Raw genomic sequence first — 22,357 nt, forward strand, 5'->3', positions numbered from 1 at the left:
AGGTTCTGGTCCAGGCTCTCGTCATCTCACGCCTAGACTACTGCAACTCCCTCCTGGCTGGTCTACCTGCATGTGCCATCCGACCTCTGCAGCTCACCCAGAATGCAGCGGCTCGTCTGGTCTTCAACCTTCCTAAATCTTCCCACACCACGCCGCTCTTCCGCTCCCTTCACTGGCTTCCAGTAACTGCTAGAATCCACTTCAAGACACTGGTACTTGCGTACCATGCTGTGAAAGGTTCTGGCCCTTCCTACATCCAGGACATGGTTAAACCATACACCCCAGCACGTGCACTCCGCTCTGCATCCGCCAAACGGCTCCCTGCACCCGCACTGCGAGGGGGACTCAAGTTCCCATCAGCAAAAACACGTCGGTTTGCTATCCTGTCTCCAAAATGGTATGAATGAGCTCCCGATTGACATCAGGACAGCAGAAAGCTTCCACATCTTGTGGACGGGTGGCACAGTGGTCTGTGCATCCGATCATCAGATCAAGGGGGAGTGCTGGGGAACTCCAGTTCGAAACCCGGTCCTGCCGCCACTGCGTCAGGCCGTTGTGTCCTTGGGCAAGACACTTCACCCGGATTTGCTCCTGTGGGTATTGTCCACAGTACATGTATAATACCAATGTGTACTTGTAAAAGCGCCTCGATGACATCGAGGCGTGAAGATGGACGGTGTGGCGCAGTGCGCTGTGCAATGATCATCAGATCAAGGGGTGAAACCCGCCGCCGGTGTGTCCTTGGGCAAGACACTTCACCTGAACTTGCTCCTGTGGGTATTGTCCACAGTATCTGACCATTGCATGTATTATATATGTGTAATGTGTGTATATGTAAAGCGCTTTGAGTCATTGATAAAGCGCTATAATAAAATGTAAGGAATTATTATTATTATCTTCCGGCGCAGACTGAAAACTCATCTCTTTCGACTCCAATTCGAGCAATAAAATAAAAATAACTTATGGGGCTTTCACACCAACGTGGATCCAGGGCCGGTTCGGAGCTAGAGCCTGAAAGCACTGTTTTTTCCTGTTCACACCGCAGCAGAGCCGCCTCTAAGCTCCGGAATCCGGTTTGTTTCAAGCACCAAAAAATTGTCGGCCTAGAATAAAAAACCGCATACATCATGCTTACGTCGGAGGGGGGCGATATTAACCTGAGCTAACAGCTAAAGGCGAGTACGGCAAATACAAGTTGTAACAAGCAGTAGTGCTGAGCAAAGTGACTAGAACGCAACCACACACTTATAAAGTCAGGCAACACTAACCAGGCTTCATAACTCTTTATTATCAGGGTGTACCAAGAAGTCAGTCAAGTCGCTTCTGCTGATTCAAAATGCTGCAGCACGTGTACTAACCAGAGTTAGGAAAAGGGACCACATTACTCCTGTTCTGGCTGCCTTACACTGGCTCCCTATAGAACACAGGATAGAATTTAAAATTCTTCTTCTCGCCTACAAAGCCCTTAATGGGCAGGCGCCATCTTACCTTAAAGAACTCATTATACCCTACTGTCCTACTAGGGCATTGCGTTCCAAGAATGCAGGGTTGTTGGTTGTTCCTAGAGTCTCTAAAAGTACAATGGGAGCCAGAGCCTTTTCTTATCAAGCTCCACTTTTGTGGAATCAGCTTCCAGTTTGTGTTCGGGCGGCAGACAGCCTATCCGTTTTTAAGAGTACGCTTAAGACCTTCCTTTTTGATAAAGCTTATAGTGATAAAATAAAATAATCTAATAAGAGTGCATTGACGTAGATACGTTGTGCCTCTTCACCTATACATTTTAGTTCTTACTCTTTCACTTAAATCCTAAAAACTTAGATCTTATATTTAAAACTTTATCCAAACCTTTCCCCTCTATGACCTCTCGAGGTTTATTAGAGGGTAACAGGTTGCAGAGAACGCCTAGCCCGGCCGGGGAGTGTGGAACGTAGTCACTGACCCACTCCTACCTCTGACAAATTCAGGTTCCAATGGGGACCTTTTTCCCTGTGTGTGCCTCTCCACCTCTGTTTCCTACTTGCTATACTTTTCCCTCAACCTATCCTAAGGGAGTGCATGTATGTAGACACGTTAGTTTAGCTGCTATAGGCTTGGACTGTTGGGGGGGGGCACCTTACTCCGTCTTTCTGGCTGTTTGTACCTGTGTACTCATGTTCCGATTAACCCAGTTTCCCCCAAATCTCTTTTTTGTGTCCATATATACGCCGGGATCCTGAGTCGAGGCTAATCATGTTGCTGTGGTCGTGTGTCCTGGATCCTCTATCCTGAGCACTGGATCTGAGTCCTGGACTTCGAGTCGTGGCTGAACCTGTCTCTGCGGTCCTGCCAGACTCTCACCATACTACTTCACTGATGGCTCCCACAAGATTGCTGACATCCTCATGGATTCATCTTCTTATTATAGACACATGCATTTCCAAACATTTGGACTACCTATGTTGTAAATGTATTATCTTTTCGATTTACATACGGCATCTATTGCACGTCTGTCCGTCCTGGGAGAGGGATCCCTCTTCTGTTGCTCTCCCTGAGGTTTCTCCCATGTTTCCCTTTAAACTGTGGGTTTTCTCCGGAAGTTTTTCCTTGTACGATGTGAGGGTCTAAGGACAGAGGGTGTCGTATTGTCATACTGATATTCTGTACACACTGTGAAGACCACTGAGACAAATGTAACATTTGTGATATTGGGCTATATAAATAAACATTGATTGATTGATTTGTGTGATTCTGTTTATTTGTACCTTACTTTGACCATCCGTTCGCTGTTATTGATCATTGTGGAGAGCAGGCAGACGTTTTGTTTTGTATTATAGCAGCTATCAGAGGGAATCAATACATGGGCTGCACAGGTTGTCATGTCCGACTATCACAAGTAGAATCATAATGAAAAATACGCCGGTAAAATGTGCCTGTACAAAACCGCGTTGGTGTGAAAGGAACATGACTCATGAGATACTAACAAAGCACTTATATACTAACAACAGGCTTTTCTAAAGCCTGTTGTTAGTATCACTTGAAATTGTTTGGTTCTATGAATCCTAATGTACTTATATGATTCTGTTTTCTTCAAGTTTGTATCTTCTTGGTCGAATGCACTTATTGTAAGTCGCTTTGGATACAAGCGTAAGCTAAATGAAATGTAATGAGATGTTGACTTTACTAACATTTGCATTGCAGTCATTAACTCAAATTTAGAAACAAAAATGAATAACGCGGTTTCATGTTAAGAATGGGTGTTTCTCCGGCACAGGTGTACACAGGTTAATTGAGGGAGCTGTGAGCTAATCACTAATACATGCTAACTTGTTTCTCTAAAAACGTATGATATGGGCGTTCAGGAGGTTTTTACCTGGAGCCAATAAGTCGGCGTAAGTCCCTTCCTCTCAAAAACAAAGAGACGCAGACATTTAAACAGGATATACAAATAAACAAGGTCGTTTTACGTTTAAAATGTGTCCTTCTCCGACTGTTTGGCGAACACTGAATTGAGGGCGCTGCGAGCTAAATGCTAACAATTGCCTAACTTGTTTCTCTAATAATTTAAGGTTCAAATGTCTGATGACTAAAATCCTCAGGTTGAAATATAGATGTAAAAAAAATCTAGATCTAAAAAGTGTCATAGAATGAGGCTTAAAACTAAATAAAAATGTAATATATGACGTATTTCTCAGGGTTTTTACAATTGTTGGAAAACATTTCGGATACATTTACATTCAGAAATGAACAAAATATATAAAATGGGTCTTGTATACACCACATAACCATTATCTCATTGATTCATACATGCATGCACATACACTGTAACTTAGCCTCTGACTTTGTTATTATTGCTTTAACCTTCACATTTAGCAGAGGTTAAATCCTTGGCACGGGGACACTATAAATACATTTGTGATTCACCACATGGTGCACAAGCAAACAGAAGGTCGCCGCTTTGATGACAGCCCATTATGGCAATACAATACACCAATAACTCGCAGATGAATGTGACCCCAACCCGTCCCAGTATCCACCAGAGCCGCTGTAAACTCCAGCTGAATGCAGAGGTGGAAACCAGAGTTAAACTGTTCTGCTGGGACTGACATGCCCAGACGTCAGGACACTTAATGTGACAATATAGCATCAATCTACGAGACAAAAGATGAATCTGCGTACAACCATGCAGTAACACACATCCCAGTTGTCCTTTTGTCACTGAAAGGTCCGATTGATCTTTTCAGTGGAGACTGGCGTCGCCTTTGTGTGACCGCTGACTGAACTCGGACCGCTGGGTAAAATACAGACCTAGTCCACAACCCAACGTCCTAAGAAAGATGGCGGAATGACAGCCGAGCGTCCAGAGTGCAGGTCCCAGGGGCTAATGATCAGATCTGCTGCCAGGATATTAATATTTTATAAACAGGGATGCAAACTCATCAGGTATGAAAAAGGTGACAAGGATCCGATCCCCCGACCTCACAGAATATCGGCTTTAAAATTAGGAATACCAGAGGATGTTAGCAGTCAGAACAACTAAATCAAAAGAAAAAAACGTTAAAGAGTCACATCTAATAGAAATATATAAAAGCATTTATTTTAATTGTGTAGCAGTCAGTTTATTATTTTGGCAGCACTGTTGAGCATTTTGAAAATGTATTTTCATGCCTCTGTGCAAGGCTTAGTCTTTCTATCTTTATAGCCAGTGGTGTAAAGTAACTAAGTTCATAAACTCAACAAGTACTATACATGGGTACAATTTTGAGATACTTCAATGTTTTGCTACTTTGTTCTTCTTCTCCTCTACAGAGGTACATGGTGTACTTTTCCTCCACTACAGTTCAGAGGTACATGGTGTACTTTTCCTCCACAACATGTATTTAATACCTTTAGTCACTCTACAGATGTGGATGAATGATGTGAAATATAATCAAGTGTTAAATCAGACTGTAGTTCCACCTGGAGTAAATTCACAAGCTACCCTGCAGTATACAAAGTCATTCAAACTAGCTGCACCTTTACCAGCTTTGAGAACACTTTAATGATCAATCATTATAAAACATATCATATATATTATTCTGAAATGGATCAATCTGCACAGTGACTACTTTTACTGTCGCTACTTTCACTATATTTTGATGAGAATACTTTTCTACTTTTACTTGAGGAACATTTTGAATGCAGGACTTTTACTGTAACAGAGTATTCCTACACTCTGGTACTTCTACTTTTACTCAAGTACAAGATCTTAGTACTTCTACTTTTACTCTAGTACAAGATCTGTGTGCTTCTACTTTTACTCAAGTACAAGACCTGAGTACTTCTACTTTTACTCAAGTACAAGATCTTAGTACTTCTACTTTTACTCAAGTACAAGACCTGAGTAGGCTACTTCTACTTTTACTCAAGTACAATATCTGAGTAGCCTACTTCTACTTTTACTCTAGTACAAGATCTGAGTGCTTCTATTACTCAAGTACATTATCTATACTTATACCACCTAAATAGCCTATGAAAAAAACTATTAAAAAACGAAGGCTAAAGCTAACGTTAGCAGATAGTGACAATGTATGCTAGTTAGCTAGCTCAACGATTCTAAATAATATTGCGACAGAAAAACTTCTCAGTGCACATCACGCTCTGCCGCTCCGACAGGGAGCTCTGCTCTGAACACCTGAACGGCCCGTTCTAACAGCTGTTCACCAGTGGTCCAGTCTGTGCCACATTGACTCCGGACCACACAGTTAATATTAACGAACGCACCCGTAGGTAATGTAGCTGCTGAAGCTAGACCCTCATCGCGGAACAGCAGAGCCTTATAATACATCAATGAGCAGAGCCGACAGGCAGGAAGACTCGAGCACACAGCTCGCGCTTCATTATATACAAAAATATGCGTGTATGATTGCACATAACAGCTCGCGACCAAAGATTACTCCGGGTCCCAGACCCCCCCCCAGGGGCGGCGCCAGGGGGGAGCTAGGGGGTGCTTGAAGCACCCCTCCAGGATTGCCAAAGCATTCCCTAAGCACTCCCAAGAAATATGGTGTTTTTTTTCGAAAATTATTATTATTTTTATTAAATTAGAAATATTATTGATTACATCAATGCAAATGTGAAACAAACACATTTTTGACCAAAAACATAAAGCCAACACAGGTGATATGATTAGGCCAATGGCCAGAACCCATTCGATTTTTCACCTACCCATAGGCTAAATTACTTGACACTTGATTGACTTCCTGTTAGAGCACCAAATGATCTGCTAACAGCAAAGTGAAAGATGGATCATTTTTTAGTCCTTAAAAGTCCACGTGTGGACACTCAATCAAAACCACCTGAAAGCGAGAGGGATTCTGCACATAATAGCCTAGCGTCGTGAGTACAAGTAGCTTCTCTGTTCACTGTGTTTCATTCAAGCTCTGCTCTGCGTGTGTGTGGCACGAGCCATTTTGTGTGCGTGCGTGCGTGCGCGAGCGAGAGAGAGAGCTCGCCTCGCGCACCGGTGGGTATCTACCGGAGATCGTTGTGATTAGCATCTGGTGCTAGCTAGCCAAGCTAACGAAACCTGGCAACAACCCAATGACTTATTCTCCCTCAACCAAACATCCCCCCCTGGTTTTAATTACATCACTAAACCCCGCCCCTCACGCCGTGGTGGTGGGCTGGCTGTCATATACAACCACAACATCCGGACTACAGAACTCACCCTCCCCTCAGTACCATCCTTCGAATTCCTCACCTTCAAAGCCCCTCCCTCACTGACAGTTATCCTCATTTACCGCCCCCCCAAACCACACCCCTCCTTCCTCTCTGATCTCACTGAACTCCTCACCATTGCTTCATCCCTCTCCCCACGTCTGTTACTCCTCGGCGACCTCAACATCCACATGGACTCCCGCACCTGCAAACTCGCTTCTGAATTCTCCTCCCTTCTGGACAATTTCTCAATTACCCAATATGTCACCTTCCCCACCCATGATAAAGGACACATCCTTGACCTTGTCTGCTCCACCAACCTCCCAGTACTCGACCTCCACCCCTGCCCCTTTCCCCTCTCTGACCACAAACTCATACAGTTCACCATCGCCTCCCCCGTCCGCCACCCCCCCCCCAACCAGGAACATCACCTTCCGTAATTTACGCTCTGTCGATCCCCAGCACCTCTCCGACCTGCTATCCTCTACTCTCCCCCTGGACTCGAACCTCAGCTCACCCGATGAACAACTCAACCACGTTAATTCCACCCTACTCGCCTCCCTCAACAGCCTGGCCCCCCTCAAAAGGAAAAATGTCACTTTTAAAACCTCCTCACCCTGGTTCACCCCTGCACTCCGTAAGCTGAAGCAAACCGGCCGCCAGCTTGAACGCCTAACCAAGAAATCATCCCTCACAGTTCACCATGAATCCTACAAACTCCATCTCACTACCTACAGAGACGCCCTCATTGCCGCAAAAACTGCTTACCTCTCCACCATCTTTACCGACCCCTCCCATAACCCCAGGACCCTCTTCTCCACCGTCAACAAGCTCCTCAAACCCCGTGCTGACACCCTCCCTTCCTCCACTTCCACTTTATGCAGTTCATTCCTCCAGTTTTTCTCTGACAAAATCACTGCCATTAATCTCTCCCTATCCGCTGCATCTGACACACATACATCTCCCCCAGCATCCACCGCCACAATTTCTCCCCCCATCTCCCTGGACCTCCCGAGCCCTCCTCCCCACGGCCGCCTCTCCCAGTTCACTCTGTTTACCCCCTCTGAAATACTCAAACTGATCAGCTCCTCCAAACCCACAACCTGCTCCCTTGACCCTCTACCCACCCCTCTACTGAAGTCCTGTCTCCCCGTCCTCTGCCCCTACCTTGTCAACCTTTTCAACTCCTCCCTATCCCAAGGAACCGTTCCCTCTGCCTTCAAAACTGCTGCTGTCACTCCCATCCTCAAGAAACCCGGTCTGGATCCCTCCTCCCTCAGTAATTACCGTCCCATCTCCAACCTCTCCTTTCTCTCAAAAACAATAGAACGCATTATCTCCAAACAACTCCACCGCCATCTCCAAACCAACCAGCTTGTTGAACCCCTTCAGTCTGGTTTTCGTCCCCACCACAGCACAGAAACGGCCCTCATCAAAGTCCTCAATGACCTCCTCAACTCTGCTGACACCGGTTCCCTCAACATCCTCATCCTCCTCGACCTGAGTGCAGCCTTCGATACCGTGAGCCACTCCATCCTGCTTACCCGACTCCAGGACATCGGTATCGAAGGTACTGCACTCAGGTGGCTCCAGTCCTACCTCTCTGACAGATCCCACTTCATCTCCCCTCAACAACCACTCCTCTGCCACAGCTTCAGTCACCCAAGGTGTTCCCCAAGGTTCAGTACTCGGCCCCCTCCTCTTCATCATCTACATCCTCCCCCTTGGTCAGATTCTCCGCCAATACAACCTGGACTTTCACTGTTACGCCGACGACACCCAGATTTACCTCAGCACCAAATCCCCCAACAACCCCCCCCTCACCCACATCGAATCCTGTGTGACTGCAATAAAATCCTGGATGCAACACAACTTCCTCAAACTCAACAGCAATAAAACTGAACTCCTCCTCATCGGCTCCAAATCCACCCTCAGCAAAACCCCCAACCTGACAGTCACCATTGATGGCACCCCTGTTTCCCCCTCCACCCAGGCACGCAACCTTGGCGTTATATTTGACCCCACCCTCTCCCTCGAGCCCCACATCCGTCAAGTTGTAAAAACCTCATTTTTCCACCTCCGCAATATTGCCAAACTCCGTCCCTCTCTCACCCGCCCTGCAGCTGAGCGACTCATTCACGCCTTCATCTCCTCCCGCCTTGACTACTGCAACTCACTCCTCTACGGCATCAGCTGCACATCCCTCAGTAGACTCCAGCGTGTCCAGAACGCAGCCGCCAGACTCCTCACCCACACCAAATCATGACATCACATTACCCCGGTCCTCAAAGAACTCCACTGGCTCCCCGTTTCACACAGCATCCACTACAAACTCCTGGTCCTCACTTTCAAAGCCCTCCACCATCTGCCCCCCCCCCCCCTACCTCACTGACCTCCTCATCCTCTACCAACCACGCCGGTCCCTCAGATCCACCTCAGCCGGTTTGCTTTCCATCCCCAAGGCCAAACTCCGGAGCTTCGGGGACAGAGCCTTCTCTGTGGCAGCCCCGAAGCTCTGGAACTCCCTCCCCCAATACCTCCGTGAGTCTGAGTCCCTCACCCTGTTCCAGTCCCGCCTCAAAACCCACCTCTTCAACTCTGTATCCATAAGCCCCCCCCCCTCTCAATCAACTTCCTCCTGACTGCTTTTCTGTTTTGTTTTGTTTCTTTTTGGCATTGTCTTTGTTTTGTTTGTCTACCCTCCCTCCCAAATGTAAAGCGTCTTTGGGTTCAAGAAAAGCGCTATAGAAATAAAATATATTATTATTATTATTCTGGACAAAGATGGCTACTGCAGCAAATGTCCCCCACCTTCAGAAGGTGGCTATTCATTTGCTCACCATGTTCGGTTCAACATATTGCTGTGAGTCTGGATTTTCCACAATGAACATTGTGAAAAACTCATACCGCAGCAGTTTGACAAATGAACACTTGGGTCAGTGACTCCGCCTGGCAATCACACCTTTTGTGCCAAGGTTCAAGGCATTGGCTACAGGCAAACAGTGCCATTTCTCCCACTAGCTCAATACAATGTATGTATTGAATGTGTGTGTATATGTTATGGATGTTGATTTATGTCACGCACTTTACTGGCATTGTTCCGGACCCGTGACCTTGTTTAAAATTCACAAGTGGACCTTTAATAAAAAAGTTTGAGTACCCCTGCTCTAGATATTGTACAGGATGAACCTTTCATTGTAATAAATGCATTAATAGTGACTCTACTGTTTTGTTTGTTTGTATATCCCCATATAAGCAACAATTAAGTCCGTTCAAAATTGTGCAAATATATGGATATCCAGCATTTGGTATAATAGCCAACTACCGGTATATCTGCTGTAGAGAATAGTATTTATTTGGTATAATTCTGGTTCTGTAGAATGATGTAAAAAATCTACAGATTATTAAATGTGTTTCATAAAATGTTGTGGATCACTGTTTTTCTCAATAGAATTCTATAGAATAATGTATCATAGAAACTTGTTTAGATAGGTTACATAATTTAATTGGGCACATAATCCAGTGTAAAGATTTCAAAGGGATCTACCCGTACAGCTTTTGCAAAGCAGCTCAGTTCCACAAAATGATGTAGATTACTATGATTTTCTCTATTCCAATTTAAAGACGAGTTTGATATCATTCTATATAATCCTATATAATTTAGTATAGGTTGCATCAGAGACAAAATGTCATGCATGTGTTCTTTGAATGCTACAGATTTCTATAGATTTCTACAGATATGTCATGAGTCGGTTCTGTCCTATAGAATTCTTTAGATTGTTATAGTTTTAATTATAGAAGTTTATAGAAAAGTACAAATGTATAGTATTCTACAGAATGATCTAGAGATTTCTATAGTATTCTATAGAATTCTTTATCATGGCTTACAAATACGACTATGTTCTATAACATGCTATAGATTTCTACAAGATTCTATACGATGTTATAGATTTTTTTGCTAAGGGACTGTCACACAAGCAGCTGATAAATATCTCCCATCCCCTTCAGTGAATGTGTTTCAGTCTGAAAGCTATTTGGCATCACAACGCTGTTATGAACGTTTCTCTGGCATTCTACAGGTGATGTTAGCATAGCAACCGAAGCTAATTAGACTATCTTGACTACTTGTTGCTATCATATTGTGGCATAAGCTGTTTTCTACATGCATATTTTACCGGCGTAGTTTTCGTTATGATTTTACTTGTGATGGCCACATGTAGCCCATGTATTGATTCCATCCGATAGCTGCAATAATACAAAACAACAGGAAAACGTCTGCCTCTTCACAATGGTCAATAACAGTGAACGGATGGTCATTAAAGTAAGGTAAAATAAACAGAATCACACTAAGCCTGTTAGTGTTGCCTGACTTTATAAAGTGTGTGGTCGCGTTCTACTCACTTTGCTCAGCGCTACTGCTTATTTGGACAATTTTGTACCAATATTCGGTGGGCCGGATTCAAAAGCCCAACGGGCCGTATATGGCCCGCGGGCCTTAGTTTACCCATGCCTGCTCTCGAGGCAACAACAACATTAAGTTAGATAGTAATAATTATCAAAAATAAATAGACAAATCCAGATGACAAGGTTACAGGAAAACACAAAAACAGTCAAATCCAAAGTGCATAGGAGCACCTTTTCCAAACGTATTGCTACAGATGGAGCACTCCAGATCAGACTCACATGGGTGTGTCCCAGTCAAAAGCCCAGCGGATCCCAGTGGCTGGGGGTGTTGCCAAATTGCTAGAGGGCATTGCCCAATTTCCCCATTTGTTCAATTACAGGATTTAACCATGAGATGGCGCTTCATTCACAAAATACACAAAGACAACTGGGTGTTGTAGAACTTAGTCTGTTTGCAATGTTTGCAGCTCTGCAGTTGTGTTTGCTGAATACTGTAGCATTTAATCACTTATTTGTTACTGTATGAGAAACTATGAAATAAGAAATGAATACCACTAAAATGTAATTATCATATCATATATTATAATGTATTGTATTATTAAGTAATATCATACATTAACCCCATTATAGCAGATGCCACATTGAATGGATGAACACATTTATGCATCAATAATTACAACAGAGTATTTCTAAATACAAGTTGTAAAAATACTTATATGTATTTAATATTAACCCTTTGGAGTCGACCGTCACGCCGGCCCGATCAGATCACATGACCTGTTCAAGCCGGTGCCGCATAAAAACAACAGTCCGGACAACATTACCGTGTGTTTCTGTCGAAAGTACTGGCTTGAAACTATATCCCAGTCTTTGTTTCATGCAAAAAGACCCAGTAAACACGGAGATACGATGATATAAAGTTAATACATTTCAAAAGTATGAAAAATGGAAGCACATATTTGAATATCTTCGCCATATTTGATCATTTTACGAAACGGAAAATACTGGAAACTGTAGATCCTGCTCAACAGGATGTATTTACCAGGGAGGGGGTGAGGTAATCAGGTAAACGGAGTGATACGAAACGAGACGAAGAGGGACGGCGGGAACCGAAGAGAGACGGCGGGAAATGGAGAGAGACGAAGATATACGAAGACAGGCGGCGGGAGACTGCGATTGAAGTAAAGTGACAGACAAACATTGAGAATTTAGATATAGTTAGATAGATTTAGAGTTTTGAAGATTCAACTATGATGAAGAGAACTCTGAACGTGAGTCAAGCTTTAAGCTTGTTTTTTGACATGGAGGAGGAGGAACCTGTGATGTTGCCCTCTGTGTCGTAGTTGACAGAAACCGCTTTGAAGCGTGGTACAGATAAAGACAGAAAAAACTGATTTTTGTACATAATGTGTATATATATATTTGCATTATATTTATAATAACACTTTTGCCTTATCAGAATGAAATCCCATGCTACCTCAATCAAACTTTCACATTATCATAGTGACATCCCATGTATATATTTCCAGCTTTTAAATGGTTTCGTTGTGTATGTTTGTGTTAAATATGAAAAATAATATCATTTTCAAAATCTGTTTTTACGTTTTTTTTGTGTGATTTTGGGTCCAAAATGTTCATATAGTAGAAGATCACTGCTCTAAACAAAGTCAAAAATCCTACATCCAAACGAAATAAATAGCCTATAATTAATTATGATAAATACGTTAAGTCTTGTTCATTGTTTTTCACTTTTATTAAATGTTTGATATTTCCGGTGGAAATGGTGGACTATCGGACATTCAAAATGCAGCATATTTTCACTCTTACACACATATATTCTCCTTTTACATACATACATTTTCACTCTCACACACGTATATATACTCACACATTCATACATTTTGCTCTCATATTATCATATTTCAATGCACACATTCATATATTGTCACTCACACATTCATGCATTTTGTTCTCATATTCATATAATTTAATGCTCATATTTATACATTTTGCTCTCATGCGAAATCTACTAAAACAAAGTATGTCATGGTAGTGGTCAGCTGTTAAACACAAAAGTGTATCTTAAGGGCTGTAAATATAATAAGCCTGTTGTCAATTTTAGACACAGGCTTATTATATTTACAGCCCTTAATAACATTCATTTTCTGGACTCAATGTGTGTCTTGGCCGTTTTCTTTGTTCCAAGCAAACGAGTGCTTTTTGTTTTGAAATCACTTCCGCAAGTTTCGCGGGCCTCCCCCCTCGCTCCACTGACCATTAGACCATTTAGTAAGGTAACAAGCAAAAGGGCAAAAACGCCTCTCAGACGCTCTTCCGTTAACTTGTTTAATAAAGAAAAACAAATGGTCCGTAGATACACGGACTCATATAGCCTATGTATGTATACTGTAAGGAGAATGTATGTGCGTGAGAGGACCAGTATGAATTACGGCATAGAAATATGCAAACACAAACCTACAGACTGGGGGATGGGAGATCACAGGAGTGGGGGGGGGGGTGGGGCAATTCGTTTTAAACAAAGAGTTCGCAACACAGGACAGCATAGGCAACATGGTGGGGGCTGGTGAACGGTCTGGTCAATGTTTGTAAACACAATCCCCAGGATGTGTCCTAATCAAACCAAAAGAGAAAATGCAGATATCATTCTCTCTCTCGACTCGCTGGTATCTCGAGCTGAGCGCTCATTGGTGTTCATACTGCTAACAGGCTGGGCTGCTGTGTATATCTAGTGTATTCATACTGTACCCCTCCTCACTGTTTATTCATCATTCAACCATTTACACCTTCCTTTTTTCCCGTCAAGAGGTTGAAAAAGATTGAGTCCTATGTTTCCAATTGGTTCCCAAATCTGAACATTGACCAGTGGCATAAGATCAGGAGCGAAATGAGAGACTGAGGAGCCCCCGAAAAACAGATCCCGAAATAGCTCGTCCTGGTTTCCGCAGCAGATAGGCCTACAGTATGGTGTCTGTTATGTCAGTTATTTTAAATAAAACGTTGAAAACTGAACTTGAAAATGGTTTCCTCTTTTTATTTTATTTATCATTTTCGGGACGGGGAGACGTGTGTGATTAAAAATTAATTTGCAGAAATGTAAAGTGATCTAACTAAGTTCTATTCATATTCTTGACGGGAAGAGCAGTGTAAATGGGTGGCCATATGCATTTGAAAAGCAATATAAATCACAGTTATTATACAATAGGCTATAAAAGCACCATCGATAACCATTACCTTTATCCAATTCAAACATTGGACAGGAAAAAAGGAAGGTGTACATGGTTGGGCTATACTGTAGGCCTACTGTATACATACAAAGGCCATTCATGCTAGAGTTCTTCTGGAAATGTTCACATCAGGCTCCTTCAAGTTAAACAATACTAAACAATTAACACAGTAGGCCTAAATTATGTGGATTAAACCACATTTATTTCGTTAAAAATAAACGAAATATGATTTAGTTTGAATGATTAAATGTCATCAGGCACCTTCAAGTTAAACAATCAGGTGCACACTTTAATGTGCCGCCACCTCCGGACTCGGCTTGACTCGGTTTAAAGAATGCACAAATGTGTTTAATCGTTTATGTCAGATATGTACTAAGTAGCCTAAATACATTTGTTCCTGCTCAAGATTAGATTCAACTTTATTGTTATTGCACATATTGCAGGTACTGAGACAACGAAATGCAGTTTAGCTTCTAACCAGGGGTGCAACAAGCAGCGAAAAGTAATGTGCACAATACTACAGTAAACAATTAACACAGTAAATTATGTGGATTACACCACATTTATTTCGTTAAAAATAAACGAAATATGATTTTGTATGAATGATTAAATGTAGGGTGAATTGCCCTAATGTGGGACATTTTTGCATTTCAGACTTCGGGAATATATTGCGATATGAAGCCGATACAATAAATCAAAATCCAGTACCATTCCGAAATCCCCAGTAATATTAGACACTAATAATACAGTAAACTATTAACACTGTACATATTATTGTTTGCCCGTGGGATTAGGATGATCGGTAGTGAGACCCGTGCTGCATTTTCCTCCGGTCGGATGTGATATAAAAACAAAGCGATTATTTTTGTTGTTGTAAACTCACGTGGATTAAATTTAGTGGATTCATTTCAACTCGCGAACATATGATACATTAAATGATCGTGAGGATGATGATTGAAAATCGTTTGTTTGAGCCTGGATGCATTTCCTGATCTAAAAACATAGTGATGGTTTTGTACTTACGCCAACGTGAATTAAACATTATTTTGTTAAATAAAAACATGGGGATGTTTAGTAAGTGATTACATGTCTCTTATTTAGCACAGAATATGATCCTATCCGTGACATATGGATCTTAACAAATATCCGCTATATCAGATACCTGGAGATCAGCTGTTTATTTCACATGAGATCCAGTGTGGCAGCTTTTTAATCACGGCTCCCCCTGGTGGATCCATTATCCATTGCAGCTGGTTTCATTATAATTAAATGTATTTATCAAGGGGGCGTTTCAAGTCCTGCGGGGGGGTTTTCCTTTTCAGCAGGGGCCCACCCCGTGCCGATCACGGACCCGCACGGGTAGGCGTCTGAAATGAAGCGCTACATCTGTAGTATTTTGGAAAGCAGTTGTTGATCCGAATTGAGTAGAGATATTGGCACATCTATCAGGGCTCTTTCCTTTCTTAAGGATAAGAGAGATATTGGCTCCCTAAGTGATCGAGGTAAAATTCCATTTTTAAATGAATGGTTCAACTAGCAGGGGATCCAGGAGAATATTTTCAAACACCTTGTACAATTTACACCCAAACCCATCTGGCCCTGGAGCTTTCTCCGGTGGCATAGATTTCAGAGCCAACAGTGCTTCCTCCTTCGGGATTGGGGCATTGAGCTGCAATTTGTGAGCTTCTGAAGCTGTAGGGGGTGTTACATGAGGGCTAGGGCATTGTCAGGCTGTTCCGACATTGTTGGCATCCGTAATAGAAACTATAATTTGAGAGGCAGCCCTCTTTTTAACCAGTTAAGCCCTGAACCTGTTTTTCAGGTTTCAGGCTCGAAAATGCCACTAACACAACAAATGATATATCTTCACTTCTAAAAGGGGTAAATTAATAATTATTTTTCTCAAAGCAAGGTTACATCTGTGAGTTGGATGTAGAAGTGTCAGAATCAATATAGATGTTTTTATTTTAAAGTAAATTCAGATGGAACATAGTAAAAACATGTAAATTCTAATGTCCACCTAAAAAAAAACCTTTACTTATAGTGAAAACCACCCTTGCATGATGGGTTAGTAGACTAAAAGCTTTAGGAATCCAAACTATAACATATAATAAGTACCCTGTATCAAGATTGATGCAAAACAAGTGAAATTTGACCTTTTTAGAGAGATTTAGAAAAATAAAGTCTAAGCGGACTCACCTCTGGGTAATTTGGGAACCATCGGTTCCATTTGAACTTTTTCACTGTAAAAATCATTTTATTACTTTGAATTATCACTATAGGTATTCATTCCATCCAAATACAACTGTTGTGAAAAAAATAAAAATAAAAAAATAAATAAAATAAAACATAGGCTTACTCTTACAGTGAGCCTCTGAATTAGCCCCGAGCGAAAAATGCTAACCTATTACAGCACCGAAAATCACTCCTCGCTCCCTTATTACTTATCCTAGCTGCACATCCAACACATTGTTTATGATCGCAAGGAGACACAGAATCTAACGGTGCCCACCTGAACAGCCCAACACTGAAAGATACAAACTCGCGACGTTATCAACAAAAACGTACATCAAAACAAATGGCGCTAGCGCTAATGCGCTAGGCTAACAATGACTTACCTTCCTCGTTGTCTGGTCTAAACTGGTCTTCAATGGCATTAAAACGATAAAAACGATGATGTAGTTAATCCATAGATTAATATCCAATGGGGCTGTGTCCCCTTTGAAATGTTCTGATAATCTATAAGCAATAAAACTGCAATTCCGTTATCTGCTGTCCGCTCTGTGCTCCGTGCGCTCTGGGTCCTGCTGCAATTCCTGCTTCTTTACGCTGTAAACAATAAATGAAGTCGGCTGCGTAATGTACTTAAGTTGGCTGCCATTCTTTATAATTTGCGCAGGACCATATCTCTGGAACCCATTGGTCGATTCGTGTGATTTACACCTTTTTCTTAACCATCAGAACCAATAGAATCGATGGGCAGTTCCCAAATCTACGTAAACATTACCATAGCGGACGTAATAGAGAAGCAAACGAAGCATATCTGAAAGTGCAAGCCTGGACGGCAATACTTTATACCGAGTATATTGCCATAGATATGATGATTGATTATCAGTAAAAAAGTATACGTGACACAAAGACATTGGATTAACCTTGAGATGCGTTTTTATTCCGTTGAACACAACTTTTGATCACAAATCAAAAAAGGTAAGACGTAATTATTGTAATATTTTTGGAACCGGATGTTGTTTACTTTCTCTTTTCTGGCTGATAGCTCCAGGAATTCGAGGTCGGACAGTGATGACATTACATGTGTGGAATCTGTGGAGTCTCAGCTTTAAATCGTATATCTTGTTTGTGCAGTTAAGATAGTAATAAGGGCATTTCTACCGTGTGTTGTGTGTAAAAAAGCGTTAGCATTAGTTAGCATTTTTTCGCTCAATGCTAATTCAAAGGCTTGGTATTACTTTTGTGTTTTTTTTAGCTAACAATTGTTCTTATTGTCAGTTAGCGGAGTTTCTTACCTTTAAAAGGGTATGAAACATTAATAGTTTCATAAATGTTAAGAAGCCCTGAGACATGTGAGAAAAAAAAAACTGTGGGAGGGGTCCACTGGGGGAACCTTCGGGCTTAACTGGTTAACAAGATTTATCACCAAACTCATACAGCTTCTGTCTGGAAAATGTAAGGGAACGCTCAGAATCCTGAATCAGTAAAGCAGCACGTGTGGCTGACAATTCCTGAAGCAGGTCTGGGCCTGGGCTTGATATGTAGCGTTTCTCCAAGTCAGATAACGTCAGATTCAAGTATCTTATGTTGTTCAATCTTTCTCTCTTGGAAGCTACAAAAGACACAATCAAGCCCCGGGAGTATGCTTTACAAGTTTCCCACAGGATAGAGGGATTGTCAGTAGATGTTGAGTTAATTGAATAGAACACCTTGAATTCTGACATAAAATAGGATCCTTTAGAAGAGATGATTGAAGTCTCCAGCGCCTTGACAATGCCCTTTCCTCAGAAAGAGAATACACCATATATAGGGGTGCGTGGTCAGAAAGGATAATGCTACCTCCATGACAGAACCAAGAACACTTTTGAACATGGAATAAAAAGGTAATCAATTCGAGTGTGGCTTTTAGGAGGGGCAGAACAAAAGGTAAACTCTGAGTCAGTGGGATGAAGCTCCCTCCATACATCTGAATACCCAATGTCATTACATATGGAATTGAGCACCTTAGTTTGCTTTGAAGGGGGATTGATGCCTGGTGGACATTTGAGTGGATGACAATCCAGAGAGGGATTAAGATGGCAGTTAAAATCACCCCCCACGAAGGAGTCCTCAGATCTGTAAACTCTGCAAAGGCCTTGGACAGAAAATCAGTGGGATAAGCAGGAGGGCAATAGAGGTTCATAAGTGTTATAGCCTTACCAGAGAGCACTGCTTCGACAATCACATAGCGACCCTGACTGTCTTTAACACAGTCAAAGGACCTAAAGGCAAGATTTTTAATAACCAGAATGGCCACACCCCTACTACATCAATCAATCAATGTTTACAAAATCCCACAAAATAATTAGAACCGAGTGGCACGGAGCTCCAGCCAAAACGGATCACCTCGCCACCATCACGTGAACCCCTGTTTGCTATTTTGAGCAAAACGCATCATAGACATGTTTTTTATACCCATAATCAGGGATGCAAACTTGTCACCTTTCGGCGAAATTCGCCGTTTTGAATCCAAAATAGGTCGTTTGTGTGATTCATGTAGATCTGCAATAAAAATATTTTTGGGGTATGGGGGGGGTCTGGGACCCGGAGTAATCTGCGGCCGCGAGCTGTTATTTGCCATCATACACGCATGGTGTTCTTTTTTTATATATTATAATGAAGCGCGAGCTGTGTGCTCTAGTCTTCCTGCCTGTCGGCTCTGCTGCTCCGCGATGAGGGTCTAGCTTCAGCAGCTACATTACCTACGGGTCCGTTCGTTAATATTAACTGTGTGGTTCGGAGTCACTGTGGCACAGACTGGACCGCTGGTGAACAGCTGTTAGAACGGGCCGTTCAGGTGTTCAGAGCAGAGCTCCCTGTCGGAGCGCAGAGCGTGATGTGAACTGAAAACATTGTCTGTCGCAATATTATTTAATGAATCGTTGAGCTAGCTAACTAGCATACATTGTCACTATCTGCTAACGTTAGCTTTAGCCTTCGTTTTCTAATAGTTTTTTTCATAGGCTATAAACGGAGGTGGTATAAGTATGATATTGTACTTGAGTAAAAGTAGAAGCACTCAGATCTTGTACTAGAGTAAAAGTAGAAGTACTCAGGTCTTGTACTTGAGTAAAAGTAGAAGTACTCAGATCTTGTACTTGAGTTAAAGTAGAAGTACCAGAGTGTAGGAATACTCTGTTACAGTAAAAGTTGTGCATTCAAAATGTTCCTCAAGTGAAAGTAGAAAAGTATTATCATCAAAATATAGTGAAAGTAGCGACAGTAAAAGTAGTCGTTGTGCAGATTGGTCCATTTCAGAATAATATATATGATATGTTTTATAATGATTGATCATGAAAGTGTTCTCAAAGCTGGTAAAGGTGCAGCTAGTTTGAATGACTTTGTATACTGCAGGGTAGCTTGTGAATTTACTCCAGGTGGAACTAAAGTCTGATTCAACACTTGATTAGATTTCACATCATTCATCCACATCTGTGAAGTAACTAAAGGGATTAAATACATGTAGTGGAGGAAAAGTACACCATGTACCTCTGAACTGTAGTGGAGGAAAAGTACACCATGTACCTCTGAACTGTAGAGGAGAAGAAGAACAAAGTAGCAAAACATTGAAGTATCTCAAAATTGTACCCAAGTATAGTAGCCTACTTGTTGAGTTTATGAATTGAGTTACTTTACACCACTGGCTATAAAGATAGAAAGACTAAGCCTTGCACAGAGGCATGAAAATACATTTTCAAAATGCTCAACAGTGCTGCCAAAATGATAAACTGACTGCTCCACAATTAAAATAAATGCTTTTATATATTTCTATTAGATGTGACTCTTTAACGTTTCTGTTATTATTAACTGCTGCTTTAGTTGTTCTGACTGCTAACATCCTCTGGTATTCCTCATTTTAAAGCCGATATTCTGTGGGGTTAGGGGATCGGATCCTTGTCACCTTTTTCATACCTGATGAGTTTACAGCCCTGCATAATATATGCCTACAAATAGCATGAGATCTTTAAGTTACATTGCTGCTAGGGCTGTCAAGTTAACGCAAAAAAAAGGACCGCCACTAATTATTTTAACGCGATTAACGCATGTGCATTTTTTCCTCGGCCGCCCCGTAGTTTCAGAGCGCATCGAGTTTAAAATACCATCTATACCAGGGGTGCCCACACTTTTTGGGCCGGTGGGCTACTTTTGAAATGACCAGCTCACCGAGGTCTACCAACCAAAAATAAAATCCCAAATTGCAAGGGGCTGAATAACACGTTTTATGTATATATGGGATAACTACAACAACTCTATTTTGGGTTCTTGAACAGAAACAAATACATGAATACATAAAACTAAAACGGCATGTTAACCTCTCTCTATTTCTCTCGTCTCATCTGAATAAGAAACACATAACAAGCAGGCTAAGAAACCACTCTCCATGTCCTGAAATCTTAAACCATAAAACACAAATTAAGTACAAGAATACAATAAACGAGTAAACACTCAACTTAGACCACAACTCCAATATAGAGTCTCCTCTCTCACTAATCGTAGAGAGAGAAGAGACGAGAGAGAGCAGAGAGAGAGATAGAGATCGAGCGAGCTCTGGAGTCGAGTATAGCGTCTCGATCCACTCTCTATAGCTCTCTAGTCTATCTCTCCGATCTCTCTCCTTTCCTCTCTCTCTCTCTCTCTCTCCTCTCTCTCTCTCCTCGAGCAAAGCGTCTCGAAGTCATATGTAATGTTATTGACTTGCTCTGTGTCGCGCGCACTGTCAAGGTGCGCGCTGTCCTTCCCTTGCTTCTCCAGCTCAGAGGCGATGTTTTGGAAGTTGGCCAAATCTTTGCGCTGCAGCTTTGAACACAGCAGATGCAGTCTTCGTTTGAAGGCATTAACTGAGCTGATCATGTCAACCACAGTTCTGTCTTTCCCTTGTAGCTCCAAGTTCAGCTCATTCAACATGTGTGTAATGTCTGTTAAAAACGCCAGATCTAACTCCTCGTCATCTAGACGTGCGTACTCCGCGAGCTTGGTGCCATGGAGAAATGCCTTTATCTCCGGTAGAAGCACTCGAAATCTCTGGAGAAAATTGCCCCTACTCAGCCATCTTACGTCGGTGTGTAGTACACTGAACACAGTCGGCATCCTCCAGATATGCACGAAACAGCCGTCTTTGAAGAGGTCTTGCCCGAATAGAACAGGCCACTTTAAGTGACACATCCATGACCTCTTTCATGTTCAGCATTTTAGCACAAAGTGCGTGCTGGTGTATGATGCAGTGATAATTCAGAAAGTCAGGGAATGTGTCATCCTCTCTGCATTTTGCGATGAAGCCATTACAGCGGCCCACCATCGCAGGCGCACCATGCGCGCACACACACACACACACACCACACACACACACACACACACACACACACACACACACACACACACACACACACACACACACACACACACACACACACACACACACACACACACACAGTATTATTGAATGAGAGAGGTTCCAGGTTGAATTGAGGCGAATATTTGTAATGTTCAGAGGTTGTTGTGTTTAATATTCATGAGAATTCATTGTTCAAATGATAATAAACATTAGCATAAAGCATATTTGTCCACTCATATGTTGATAAGAGTATAAAAAACTTGAAAAATATTCCTCTAAGGTACATTTAGAACAGATACAAAATGTGCGATTAATCGAGATTAACTATGGACAATCATGTGATTAAATATTTCAATCGACTGACAGCCCTAATTGCTACCTTCAGGGTGATCAAGATCTGAAGCAGATACAATCAAGATGGAATCATAGGAAA

Source organism: Gymnodraco acuticeps, unplaced genomic scaffold (assembly GCF_902827175.1).
Source record: "Gymnodraco acuticeps unplaced genomic scaffold, fGymAcu1.1, whole genome shotgun sequence".
Lineage (NCBI taxonomy): Eukaryota > Metazoa > Chordata > Actinopteri > Perciformes > Bathydraconidae > Gymnodraco > Gymnodraco acuticeps.